Raw genomic sequence first — 15,191 nt, 5'->3', positions numbered from 1 at the left:
TAACAAAAGCATGTTAGGAATATACTCAAGAGCACACTAATATCGAAATCTAGACTTGAAAGTTGCTCATGCTTGTAGATTACCTTGGAAAGCATAAATACCAATTCTTTATTAATTAGTATGGGTGGAAAGTAAAAGAGAGAATTGTGAAAGGACATGTGCATGATTTACATGATCAAGACTTACATGGTGGAAAAATATTGTTAGCTTAGTTGATAGCCCTACTTGTAACTGTTGAAAGTTTGGATGACACTCAATCATGTTGCAACAATCTAGAACTCATTTTCCATCAATGAAATGAAGCTACAAGAGATAGATATATAGAAAGAAATGATCGATTCAATAGGGTAGCTACCCAAAGGATTGCAAGGACAAGTGCAACGTTGTATGAGATAATTACAAAGGAAAGAGAGAAGCCTATAGGGAACTGTGGCATATTTGCATATTATGGTTGATTATATTGATAGTTTCTTATCACCATATCTAAAATTGAAGAAGCATGTGGTGATGGCAACTGAGGTTAGTTTCTTCTTCATGCTTTGGAGGTTGTGGATACATCAACATATAACATACAGCTTGAAGATAAATTTCATAAGTAAAGAGGCCTTATCGTTGGAAGAGCTCGCCATACCCGATGGTTGCTCCTTCTTCTTTTTCTTCGATTGTTTTACCACTTTTGCCTTTTCCTTCCTTCCATAGTTGCTCCTTCGGTGGGATGACAATAGCTGGTTTTCGTATTCATCGAACTCAACTATTTCTCCATCTCTTCTAATTGGCTAAGGAAAATGGCCTTATTGCCTACACAAGTAGCAAGATTTGAAAATGAGCCAAAATGAATAGGAAGAGCCATCATCTCAAACATAAAGTTTTAGCACATTTCGTGGTTGTGATTGAACTAGATGGAGCTTTCAAACCAGACAAGAAGATTGACATACTCTACATCAAAGCTATTAGTATCATGATGATTTGCTTGTTTGTACTAAAGTTAGATGTCTTCAACCACTAGCTCACTGATAAAGTACTCATTATGTATGATATGTTGCATTGCCGTTATTGAGGACAAAATCACTCATTTGTACCACCATCATAATTGATCAATAATTAGTATGAAGTATCGATAATTAGTATGAAGTATGTGCACAAATATCTCTCCTCTCATTACTCTTATGAGTCAAGGGTCACATAGCTTTTGAATAGATTCGTTCTCACACTATTTTCAACTAATATATGCTCATTTTGAATACCATCATTGGTTTACATGTGATTAAAAATACTATTTAGGAACTTTCTAAAATCACTTTATGACATTTTCAAGTTTTAAAAATACTATTGGGCGAAGTATAAAGGGGCTACTCTTTTTTCAAGGAGATGCTAAAATGTATTTGAAAGGTAAAGGAGGAGATTACATCCAAATATAATGAATTGTTAATCAAATCACATCATTTACATATCTAGTGAGGTCCATTTATATAGCTTGAGATATGGTTGTGAGATATGGCTTGATCACTAAAGGCAAAAGCACGAGCAGCTGAATCTTTTAACACCACAACAGAAATGAGGCATAGACGCGCAAAGTCGGGTGCGTCTATCATTGCATCTATATGCACGTGTAAAATAGCGTGTAAATAGACGCAAATTTTGCGTCTATATATCCATGCAGATAGACGCGAATATAGACGCGTTTGTAGACTCGTAATTATTTAACCACCTAAAATTGGACTTAATATAATTAAAAAAACCAGAGTTAATAATTATTTTTGCATTGCTCTCTAATGAATGGTAGTTCCTCCAGTTGACAAGCCTGATATAAGTAATTAGCGGCAAGTGACACAAACCTTATTATACAATTAGTAGCAAGCATTGCATGTATCTCATAATTTCTCTACTTGAAGATGATAAAAAATACTTCCTTTTTATTATGGAAAATTCAATTTAGCTTTAAACTTGACTATTGATTCTTGAGTATGCACATGTGCGTATGATATTTTCCATAGAATTAAGAATACACATTGAATCATTAAGCGAATTAAGTATGTTACAGTGAATGATCCATCTCATCTTCAATGAGATCAACCCTTGCTAAACTATCTACTTCTAGGTCTATGTTACCAAGAGGTAACGAAACAAATAAGTCTATCCCACTATCAGATGTGTTGCTATATTGCTCAATAACTTCATCATCATCAACCACATTATTGTCCTCTTCTGCATTTCCTTGAACATCCTCGCGAGGTTCATCTTGTACTATATCACGCATATCATCCATTATGGTGTCATTATGTACATCATCATTAATTGTTGGATTGTCATCTGCTATCTCTATGTTGGTAATATTACCATATATTGGTTTTGAACGATTAGATATAGGGATGACATACCACCATCAGTTATTGTTTACCATTGGATGATACACAACCTGAATTTGAAAAACAAAAGCAAGAAACTTAAATACTTATTATATTGTGTATATGTATCACATGTATACATATAAAAAATTTAGCTTTTACATATATACCTGCTCGCATTGTTGAGGTAGTACTAATGCGTCATTCTTGTTTTGGTGAAATTTTGTAGAGTCAATGATTACAAAACCACTTGGATGACATCTGATTGTGCAATGCTCACCATTTGTTACCACTTCTTTAAACCACTTCACATCTAGTACATATATAAAGAATCGTCTAAAGTCAAGCTTTAGAATATCTTGGATCAAGCCACAATAACCTTCCATGGTACCATTGGTATCCTCGAAGTGAGCATTTGTTTCCTTTAGGAAGCATTTGTGACAATAACCTACATATATTTTTAAAAGTGAGTTAAAAAACCACCAATATATATTTGTGTCTGACTTTGAAATAGAACAATTAATATTATGATTCATAAGCCAAACTGAATTGATGCCTACTTCAATAACGCATTCAAACTGACATTACTCCATCCATAAATTGTTTGCAAGTTAAGTATCTCGAGGGATGCACGAAGAACAGAGTACGTACAACCTTCATATAACGGAGTAGATGACACTACGTATAGTGGGCCATCTAGCTTCGTAGAGTGACCTTCTCCCGAAACCGGTTGCGAAAGAGATCGTATACCATGTTGTCCAAAATCTCATCCTCTACAACTTGATGGGGCATTTCATGAGGGCTACTATCATGGTCATCAGTCTCCACTCTTCTTGAAGACTCTGCCTCCTCGCGTCGACGTTTTGCAGCCTCTCGACGCCCAAGAGGGAGCATCTAAGGATGTGGCACCGCATCCTGCTCAACCACAAAAGGGAGTTACATGTACGTTGATATATATTGAGTAACATAGACTAGCAATCTTAGTGTTAAAAACAATGAATACCGGTGATTTTTCTCGGTCCCATTCTCCATACATGCTGAGGTGTGACATTGCAACACAGCGTGCTCGAAAAATACACCCTCAACAACGATCACACATGCATTTAATTTTTCGTCGTAGCCATGCATCTCGATTATGAAGACATAATGTTTCATCCTCATTTGAGGATGTGCTCGTTGACTCATCAGCATGCACCGCACTAGGTGATGACGACGACATGATTAAACCTAATTCATGACAACATCAAATTTGTTATTAATATGTTTACATAAAAACTTCAAGGCGTATTAATTATTCTAAGATCTCAATTTTAAATACACAAAACTTATCATAAATACATAAAAACTTATGATAAGAACTTACTATCAAAACTTATCTTAAATACAAAAACTCATGATAAAAACGCAAGTGCGCTAAATGCGCGTCTAAATCTACGTCTATCTGCGTGTCTAAATCCGCATCTATAAGCACGTTTACGTAAACTTAGACACGCATATACATGCAAAAATAGACGCAAAAGTCAAAATTCAAAAGATACTTGAATCATTTCTTTTCAAACTACGCCTTTCCTGCGTTTTTTGTGTGTTTTGAAGCTCGAGTTCATCCGACATGCAGTCTACCTCCACTAGTCTCTTCATGACTCACCTCCTCATGGCTCACCTCTTCTTTCACTTCAAAGAGACAAGAGGGGAAAGAAGAAAGCCAAGAAGAGGAAGAAAGAGAGAAGAAAAGAGAGGAGAACAAGAGAAACAAGAGGCAAAGAGAGGAGACAACAAGCAACAAGCATCAAGGGAGAACAACTCACCAAGGAGAGGAAGAAGGGGAAGGAAGCAGCGCAACCACCCATCCACACCAAAGACCCAAGGTGAGTCCTCTCTCTCTCTCTGTGTCTCTCTTTCTCTCTCTCTTTCTGTATTAGGATCTATGATTGAAGTTCTTATATCACAAATAAATCATGGATGGCGGTTGTCGGATTGAGAGCAGCCGACTTAGCGCGTTTGACAGCGCGTGTAGATTTCAATGCAGACGTAGACATAGATGCGTAGCTATGTTTGTTGTCACCCTGTCTGCAGCTGCGTCTCCAAGCGAATGTATTCTGCATCTCAGACACGAGAATACACGCGCTCTGCCCAGAAGCTTTGATTTAGAGACACGTCTGAGAGCGCGTCTATTCTACATCTCAGACGCGAATATATACGTGCTCGCCTAGAAGCTTTGACTTTTGGGACACGTTTGAGAGCGCGTCTATTCTGCATCTCAGACGTGAATATACACGCGCTCTAACAAGAAGGTTTGACTTCAGGGAAGCGTCTGAGAGCGCATCTATTCTGCATCTTAGACGCGATTATACACACGTCAACTCTGATAAAAAAATAATTTTTTATTTCTGGAATTGTACGAATATGTTACACAACAGTATAGTTTACACAATATTGTAGTTTAGCAAATTTGTCTTATTCCTGTGTTTTGTTTGCAGATGTCGCATCCTGGTTCATCTAGCAATGACCTAGATTTGGACCACATGAATGATATATTGGGCTTGTTCAGTAGAGGGGTCAATGCTTTTTTTGGAGGTTTTCCTAATAAGGTAGACTTCATGAGAGAGATGACTAGACACCTTGGCCGCTCTCCCACAGCAGACGAGGTGTTCAGCGTCATGTATGGAACGCCTCCGACGTCTTTGCCTGGCACTGCTTCCCAAACACCAAATGTCCAAACTCCAATTGCAGGTACTCCACGTGCAGCGCCTGTACATGCATCGACTGAAGCACAAGCGTTAGCCAACGCACGTGCATTTGCAGAAGCACATGCATCCAGCGAGCCAGAGGGTAGTCGACAGAGAGGGAGGATGGAGAGTCGAGGGGGAGAACGAGGCTTGTGTGGGGGTTGCCTTGGAGGTGGCGAGTGATCACCCTCACCAGAAGATCACGTAGAGGAGCCAGTACGCCAGTACTATAGAGTTACAGATACTGGTGGCATCTTCCATGATGATGAAGGAAGGGATGTAATGGCGTACATGAGGAGCGTCATGCATGTGACGTATAAAGATTGTTTCGTTTACTTCAAGAATCAGAAAAGCAGCATGTGGCAGGAGGTGTTGAGGGCAGTCCATAGGAGGTACCCAAATCCTGAGGGTCAGTGATTCTCGGATGATTGGGGATGCATAAAAGTGAGGGATTTGCTTCACAACAAAAGATCCCACCTCATGACATGCACCAGGGAGTCACTGCGGAGACAGGAGGAGGGGCGTGGAGCCTATAGCCAACCACCTATGTGCCACCATATAGAGTGGAAGAAAGCCAAGAAGAAAGCAGCAGAGAAAGTGAAGAGTCGCCAGCACGCAGAGGCACGATACATCCAAACCGAAACCATGGGATCGTCGCATTACGAATCGGGCGATAGAGAGTCGTGGGAGGCAGAGTTTGTAAGTATATTTTGATTTCTAGTTTTTTAAAATTTATATTTTTTTCAATTCTTTATATAATTTGTTCTAATACATTGTGTCTCATAATTGTTTGTATATATCATAATTGTTTTGCAGACTACTATCGTTGGTAGGATACCTACTCCTAGAGAGGTAGGTTACCATCGAGGCCATACACTACAACAAAAAGGCCTCATAGACGCACATTTAGACGCGATTTTTGAATACAGAGAAAAACTTACGGGCGCGTCTATTCGCCCGTCTATTTGCGCGTCTATCATTCCGCGTCTATAATCGCATGTATCACCGAATTTACATGCACAAATAGACACGCAATAGATGCACATATACATGCGCATATAGACACGTTGGTAGACGCGCTTTTACAAGCACTGATAGACGCGAACGAAAAACAAAAAATGTCATTTAAAAAAAGATATTTAATTTCTTTTTTTAATTTGAATTATGAAGCGCGTGTAGTCTGCATTATAGATGCGCGAATAAATGTGAATTATCTGCAATTTAGACACGCTGATAGACGCGTAAAATAGAACTGGAAAAAAAAACCGGAGAGTTTTTTTCCCCCCCTCCCATACATCAGATTGTGTATTTGGAAAAAAGACAATGTATCTTACGGGCACAAGAATTGAAAGTAAAAGTCCATGTATTCATTATATATCAAAGCATTTACAAGGGAAGTTTTGAGTGCTTGCGACCTAAAGCGTGGCCGCAAGCAGTAGGCTCAAAGAGATATCATACATATACAAGAAAAGAAGGCCTCATGAGGAGGTATGGTGCTCCTCTACGAATCTGAAGAGGAAACATCCTCGCTAGTACCACCATGGCTACTAGCATCGCTATCCCCCTCCTCGCTATGCTCCACATCCGGATTCGCCTACACACACAAAAGATCAGGGTTGCTTACATAGACAAGGTGGAGAAAAAGTTATAATTAGTTATACTTTTAATAGGAAGTAAGAAAAACATACCTCCTCTGGCTGTCGAATCCTCATGGCCCTGTTGTATTGGTCCTCAGTGATGAGACCCTCCTCATAAAAGTGAAGCCATGTCACTGCGCGATTATGGCCTCGATGGTAACCTACCTCTCTAGGGGTAGGTGTCTTACCAACTATGGTAGTCTGCAAAACATTTAGAGATATACAAATAATTAGACGTCACAATATATTAGACTAAAATATATAAAGAATTGAAAGAAAATTAAATTTAAAAAAACTAAAAATCAAAATATACTTACAAACTCTGCCTCTCACGACTCTCTGCCGCCCGATCCGTAATGCGACGATCCCATTGTTTCCATTTGGATCCGTCGCGCCTCTGCGTGCTAGCGACTCTTCACTTTCTCAACTGCTTTCTTCTTGGCTTTCTTCCACTCTACGCGGTGGCACATAGGTGGTTGGCTGTAGGCTCCACGCCCCTCCTCCAGCCTCTGCAGTGAGTCCCTGGCCTGTGTCATGAGGTGGGATCTTTTGTTGTGAAGCATATCCCTCACTTTTGTACGTCCCCAATCATCCGAGAATCGCTGACCCTCAGGATTTGGGTACCTCCTATGGACTGCCCTCAACACCTCCTGCCATAAGCCGCTTTTCTGATTTTTGAAGGCAATGAAACAATCTTTATACGTCGCATGCATGACGCTCCTCATATACGCCATTACATCCCTTCCCTCATCATCATGAAAGATGCAACCAGCATCTGTAACTCTATAGTACTGGCGTACAACCTCCTCTACATGATCTACTAGTGAGGGTGATCGCTCGTCACCTCCTAGGCAACCCCCACACAACCCTTGTCCTCCCCCTCGACTCTCCCTCCTCCCTCTCTGTCAACTGCCCTCTGCCTTGCTGGATGCACGAGCTTCTGCAGATGCACGTGCTTCTGTAGATGCTTGTGCTTCAATCGATGTACGTGGAGCACGTGGAGTACCTGCAAATGGAGTACCTGCATATGGAGTACCTGTATGTGGAGTACCTGCATGTGGAGTCTGGGAAGTAGTGCCAGGCAAAGACTCCAGAGGCGTCCCAGACATGACACTGAACACCTCGTCCGCTGTGGGAGAGCAGCCAAGGTGTCTGGTCATCTCTCCCATGAAGTCTTCCCTACTAGGAAAACCTCCAAAAAATGCATTGACCCCTTGCCAAAGGAGGCCAATGTATCATTCATGCGATCCACATCTGGGTCATTGCTAGATGAACCAGGATACGACATCTGGAAAAAAAACATAGGAAAAAGACAAATTTATTTGCATACAAAAAATCATATATTACCTACATTTTCAAAGAGCTTTCTTTAGACATTGAGCATAACACTTAAGTGTTGATGCTTCTCTTAAACAAGAAAACTGATAAACACAAACATGGGATTGGTCACATTCATCATTGCATAAATATATTGTTTAATATTAGAAATGGGAGACCTGATGCGTGTATCCCCGCATCTACATTGCAGGTTAGACACGCTCTTAGACGCACTCCAGAGTGAACCTTCTGTCCAGCACATCTATCTGCGCATCTAACATGCAGCACAGACGCGCTGCCAGACGTGCATCCTAGGTCAATTTCTGTCCAGCGCGTCTATCTGGGCATCTAACATGTAGCACAGACGCGCTGCCAGACGCGCCTCCCAGGTCAATGCGCGTGTATCCCCGCGTGTAGATTGCAGGTCAACCTTCTGTGTAGCACGTGTACACTGCAGAGCACACGCGCTGTCGAAGGGTTTTCGAAAGCAAAGTCGCGTCTTCAGAAGACCTTGATATATGTCAAGATGGAAGATCAATCAAATGAATAATCCAATGTCAGAGATGGTTCTAGCATTCAACTCTGACTCATATATTTTTAATAGCCATACAATAATTCCTGAATTCAATCAATAAATTCTGTTTTGGCTTTAGCATGTCATACAGGTAAAGTGCACCAATAACATTCTTGTAGTCCACTGATGGTAGATGCCTCTCTTTTACAGTGAGCTCAACATCAAGTTTTCAGGGCTACTCCAAGCTGAATAGGATGAATAGGTGATAATATGTTGTTATGATGGGCTGTTTCTATAAATTTCCCTTCAAAAGCAGAGTCTCTGCCTGGTCAATATTTACTGATGCATTTCCTCTTACCTCTGCACTCTTTAGACGTCACATCTCAAATAGTGGTTGTTTCTTTTGACATGTAAAGAAACGTCCCATCATCGATCTCAGTGACGAGGACAGTTCATTCTTTGTTGTCTGCTGTTTGCTTTTGAGTGGTAGGCATTGTGACCTGTGAAAGTCTGAGGTATACTTGATAGCAGATGACTTTTTGTTTTAACAGTCTATATTTAATATCAGTGGACTGATGTACTTTTATTGTACCCACCATGGAAAAGGCCTTTCACAGTACAGTTTTCCATCCATATGTATATTAGCAAGGCCACTGCAACATCTCATCCAAACTGGTAAGGTTCGTTCAGGCTTTCCTGTTCAGATGATGGATGGGAAAGGAGTTTGGTGGTTGTCAGCCCATATAATATCCAAGCTGTAGGGTGGTTGCAGCAGCTGTTATGCTAGTAAGGATGAATGATAGGAACTGAGTTCAACAGCCATGGAAGGCAAACAACTGTTCATTGTCTCTTTACATTATTGTCCTTAATCTTCATCTTATTTCTTCATCTGCTTCTTCTTCCTCCTCTGCTGATTCAGCGTGCACAAAGGATATGACAACATTCTGGAAAGCAACCAGGTCTCCTTTCCATAGCTTTTTCGATGATGGTGTCGTCTTGTCGAGCTCCTGATCTCTAAAAGACGAGAAGATGCGTGCCTTTCATCTAAAGCTGCTCTCTCTGTCCTTAACTTGAAGCACAAGCCAAAGCTCCTGAATTTGTCGATTGTATCCTTCTCTCTGTTCTTCGATGGCAGACTCCTTTCCAAGTAGCAATGAAATCTCCAAGTGCATCACCCTTTGCTATTTGAAAGGCCCTCTTCTGGGTATTCATCATCTGAAGCATGAGCACTCTTTTTTTCCCGTGTAATGAATGAATCAATTCGCTTTGTAATACTCAGCTCTTGAGGCTGCCATACAATTGATTCTTTAGTTACTTGCTCTGCTTTTCTTTCCTTGTCGAATAAAGTGCATATACAATCGCAACATTGAGTATCCCCAATAGCAGGATTCTACTGATCTGTATTAGTCACCTAGTGTAAGAATAGAGTTTCAGCGTGAGTATTGACCACTGTATCCGTAATTCTCTCAGTAAAATTGATATTAGGCCATGACACTTTTGGAAGAGGTTCCATTTTTCTAAAAGCATCCCCAGTGGATAGTGAGAAGATTCCATTACTTCTGGGTGCCATTAATGATCAGGAGCGGCAGTAGTCGTCGCAGCATCCATCTACGCTTTTTCTTCCGTCCTCCCCAAATTGGCTTCCCTCCCAGAAAAGCTTCTGAAAGCGGTCTGTTTTTCTGGGGTTGTGTCCCTTCCCGCTCTCGGTGTGCAAATGCGATGGGTAGGACCACAAAGATCACTAGGATCCATCGGAACTTGACCAGGTAGTCAACAATAGTAATCTTCCTCTTGGGGCGGACAAGTGGTTGTTGAAGATCTGAAGACATGGTTGCCCCGTGGAAGGCAAGGCAGGTTGACTATACCTTGACCAGATTATTATGCTACACAACACAGGTCGAGTCAGACGAGCACCCACATGATGGGTGCAATGTTACCTGGCCCCATGTTCCAGCTCCTCTTTATAGCCTGTTTTTTTAAGGCTCCTAAAAACCCACAAGATTTTAGACAGCAAATAAATATGAGAGCATCTAAAGGTACGCTCCCTTGTTGCATCTCTCCAAAACATTTTAAAACTTCCTCATCAATACCATAATCAGCATATCCTGACATAAGTGATGCCTAGGATGCTGCATCTCGGACTGGTAGTCTGTCAAACATAGCCTTTGCTTCCAGAAGAAAGCCACACTTGCCATACATATCCACTAAGGTAGTACCCAAGTAAAGCTCTGTTTCCAGACCCCTAATGGCTGCTTTGGCATGGAACTTCTGACCACTACAAATAGCTCCTGTACTCCCACAAGCTTTCAAACCTCAGGCAAACAGATTAACATCAGGAGAGACTCGTTCAAGCTTTAGCAGTTCAAAATATTTTAGGGCTTTGTGACTAAGCCCCACTTTAACATATCCTGCAATCATTGCCATCCAAGCAACAACATCTCGATTTAGCATTTGATCAAACAGATGCAGTGCTTCTGCAGACGATCCACATTTGGCATACATGTCCACTAGTGTGCTGCCTGGATGAAGACATCTTTCCAACCCAATTTTCACTATTTCAGTGTTTATTTCTCAACCTGATTCCAAAGCTACTCTATCACCACAAGCCTTTATACAAAGAACAAGTGTAACAGCATCTGCAAGCCCATAATCGGCATATCCTGAAATGAGTGCTGCCCATGAGATTGCATCTCGAGTTACCAATCTATCAAAAACCTCCATGTTCTTCTACACGCATGTCACATTTAGCGTACATGTCAACTAGAGCATTACGGATAAGTTCCTTTTGCAAAAAACTCCTCTTCACTATATTTCCCGCATAGAATGAAAGAGCAAACATAACGACTAAGTATGTACAAAGTATCAAATCACACACACAACTTTTGGGTGGTTTTCACACCTCGAATGCGCAGCAATACAACATCCACCCCCTCTAATCCTGCGCATCCTCCGGATGGGCCAACTACCCATGATCATTATCATCAAGATCCCCAAACAGATCAATCTCTTCATTATGCATTTCCGGTATATCAACAAGATTATCTGTCATATCATCTGTCTCTTCCATTGGAGTTTCTTCTCGTTACTCTTCTCTTGCAAATTCTTCCAATGCATAATCTTCATCATCTCTTTTCTTGAAAATCTTGATTCTTTTTCCAGCAATAGGCACTCTAAGCACTGTCCCATCCAATTTTGTCAATTCATATGTTGCATTATCAAAAACATGTCTGACTATGTACGGCCCAAACCATCTTTTCACCATCTTCCGAAGTGCAGTATGCTGATTTTCAAGGCTGCTATCAAAGACCAATACCCAATCTCCCTCTTCTATTGCTCTAGGCCGCAAACGATGCCTACTGTCAAACCTGTTCTTATTTCTTAGTCTAGCAACCTTCAACCTGTCAATAGCTAGCTGAATATCCTCTGGTCTTCTTTCCAACTATCGAATCCGAAGAGCTAAGAGCTCCTCTCTCGTCAAATCCTCCTGCCAAGGTAAAACTGACCAAGTCAAAGCACAAGTCTCAGTCGGCATAACAGGTTTCTGACCATACATCAACTCTGCAGGCATATATCCTGTGGTAACACTATGAGTCGTACGATTAGCCCACAAAGCAAATGGTAGAAGTCTCAGTCATTCTCCAATCCGTCCTCTGCATGCTTTGGCTAATGCTTTCACTATCGGCAGATGTCCTCTTTCACTCTTTCCATTTCCCTCCAGATTATATGCTGTAGTTAGAGCCAACTTGATTCCTATCTGAGAGAAAAACTCCCTAGCTTCATCTACATCCAATTCACCATGATCCACAGTGATCTTACCCACAGAACCATACCTGCAGAAAATTTCCTCCAATAAAAACTTACACACTGCACTAGTGGTCTTCATTCTCAAAGATCTGCCCTCAACATGATTGGTAAGATCCTCTCTAGCCAAAACAATATACCTCATCTGCCATAGACCCATAGGCATAGTAACCAAATCAATTACCCACTTATAATGAATGCATAGCGGATAAGTCGGATGAAGCTCATCTCGATGACGCACTACTGAATATATCTGGCAGTCTTTGCAAGTCTCAACAAAGTGAGAAACATCTCTATACATGCCTTTCCACCAATATTTCTCCTTGATTTTCTCATAAGTAGCCCACACTCTTCTATGACCAGCCCAAGGACTCTCATGAAACTCCCTCATCACCTGTAACTGTGTCTCTCTATCGCAGACAACCCGCAAAGGTAATCCGCCTCTTTTCTTCGGATGCTTCCAAAGAAATCCGTCCTTGAGAAAATAACCATAGGCTTTCCTTCTGATCTTCTTGAACTTTTCATCTATCCATTCATCTCTTTTGCTCAGTGTACTAAGGTACCTACCAATCTGCAACCAATCTCCAACATAGAGTTCTTCTATGAAAGCCACAATATCATAGACATGACAAACATGATCAACCATAGTGGCTGAAATTTCTACATCATCCTCTTCTGCAAATAGAGTCTCCTCATCATCATATCTGGCTCTAGACAGCATATCTGCCACTGGATTATCCTTCCCTGCTATATGTTTAAATTCCGGATTTAATGACTTGATGTATGCAATCCATCTCAACATGGCTATATCCGGAGTAGAGTAACTCGTAATCATACCAATCAATGGTAAGCAATCTGTTTCTACCACAACTGAAGCTCCAATAAAGTACTCCTTGTCACATTTGAGAGCCGTGACAATCCCCAGTAGCTCCCTCTTGATTTGCGGATATCTCCTCTGTCTCTCGTTTAGGACTTTCACCCCAAACCGAATAGCATACCTATTTCCATCTGCATCATCTTGACCCACAGCCCAACCTATGCCAATTGGACTAGTGTCAACTGTCAATACAATAGGCTTCCCACAATTATAATCTGCTTTCCTCAGAGTAGGAGCATTCTGCAATAACTTCTTCAATTTCCGCATGGCTCTAGTGTGGCTCTCATCCTAATAGAATTTCTGCCCCTTTCGAAGCAGCTGATATAAACAATCTGCTATGTGTGCAAAATGAGGTATCCAAATCATATAAAACACACAAGCTCCAATGAATCTCCGTACCTCTGAAGTGGTAGAACAATACTCCGCAATCTTGCCTATAGCATTCACCTTATCAGGTGAGGGTTTCCTACCATAATATCCACACATATGTCCAACAATGACAACCTCATTCACTCCAAAAACAGATTTTTGCCCTGAAAATGTCAAGTTCACTTCTTCTAACTTGGCCAAAATCTTCTCACATGTTGAAATATGATCAGCCACAAAGTATCTGCATCCCTGCTCATTTAGACTCTCATTCTTCTCTTCTTTTGCACATCCCTTAATGGGCACATCATCCAAGAAAGGCATAGTAAGCTGAGGTATGTAATCTCGAAGGACCTTATGCATAGAATTCATCATATGCGCAACAGAATTAGTGGCACCTTGAGGCAAGGTACACATCTTGACAAGCCCAATAGGAGTTCTCATAGTGGTTATGTCCCTACTTTCCAAAGCCAACTAAAACTGATCATATCCCGAATACAAATCACCTAAAGAATAGATGGCACGTCCAGCAAATGCTTCTGCAAACTCATCCACAACTGGACCTATACCAACATTCCTGATAGTAACTCTGTTCACTGGCTGCATATCCTGAATAAATCGGAGAGTACCATTCTTCTTTGGAACTGTAAACCACCTGTTTGAGTATGGTGCAGATGAAGGCTCAAGAATTCCCATCCTGATTTTCTCATTCAATAAATCAATCAGCTTTGGTAGGTGTGCTTTAGGCACTGGAATAGGTCGGAGATTCCATGGAATATGAGGAATAGTAAAAATGACCATAGGAGTAACAATATCAGGATTCACACATCCAATCTCATGTGGGAAAAAAGCAAATCCCCTTCCATGTCGCTCAAGCATCTCCTGAAAGCATTGCTTCTCTATGGGTAACAAAATATCACAATTTCCAATTTTCAATTCAGCAAGAGTCTCTGCTGAAAATTTATGACCAATATGCTCCGGATTCCTCAAAATTTGCTGTTTAGCAGCCCTCTCTATTTGCTGATCACTGTCAGGTGGAAGCGGTACAGCTACCGGCTTCACCTTCTTATCCACAGTTTTGTATTTCGTGTCAACCCTGGCTTCATTCACAAAGAAATGAAAATCCTCCTCTACATCACCAATAGAAACCCTGACACTGGGACATGCAGCATACAAATCACCTGCAATGTTATTGGCGGCTCTCATACGCCACCCATGCTCTACATCCATAGGCCATCTGTTACTCTCATAAACTCCACGAACTATGAGATTAATCTCTGAACCATGATCCACCAATGCAACATAAGGCACCTGTTTCTCTCCAATCTTTACCATCGTCTCTGTAGTTGCCCTAGCCCAATGGCTCCGCGAAAAGTGACTACGCGGTATTAAGACAGGCTCATCAATTTCAGCATAATGCATAGGCTGAACCCTCTTCTCTACCTGCGGAAAAACAGAAGCATTATCAATCATAACCTCATCCTCATCTTCATCCAACTCTCCAATCAAAACTCCCTGTGTATCAGTGGTAGACAATGCATGTCTTTTCCTCTTCAGGACCTCCTGAAACTGATCCTGAAACTCTCTTTTCGAGATGCCCAAAACCTC

Source organism: Lygodium microphyllum, chromosome 19 (genome assembly GCF_053477565.2).
Source record: "Lygodium microphyllum isolate KBCC chromosome 19, Lygodium_microphyllum_v1.1.10, whole genome shotgun sequence".
Classification (NCBI taxonomy): Eukaryota; Viridiplantae; Streptophyta; class Polypodiopsida; order Schizaeales; family Lygodiaceae; genus Lygodium; species Lygodium microphyllum.
The sequence above is the reverse complement of the archived record's forward strand: the minus strand, read 5'-3'. Positions refer to the sequence as shown.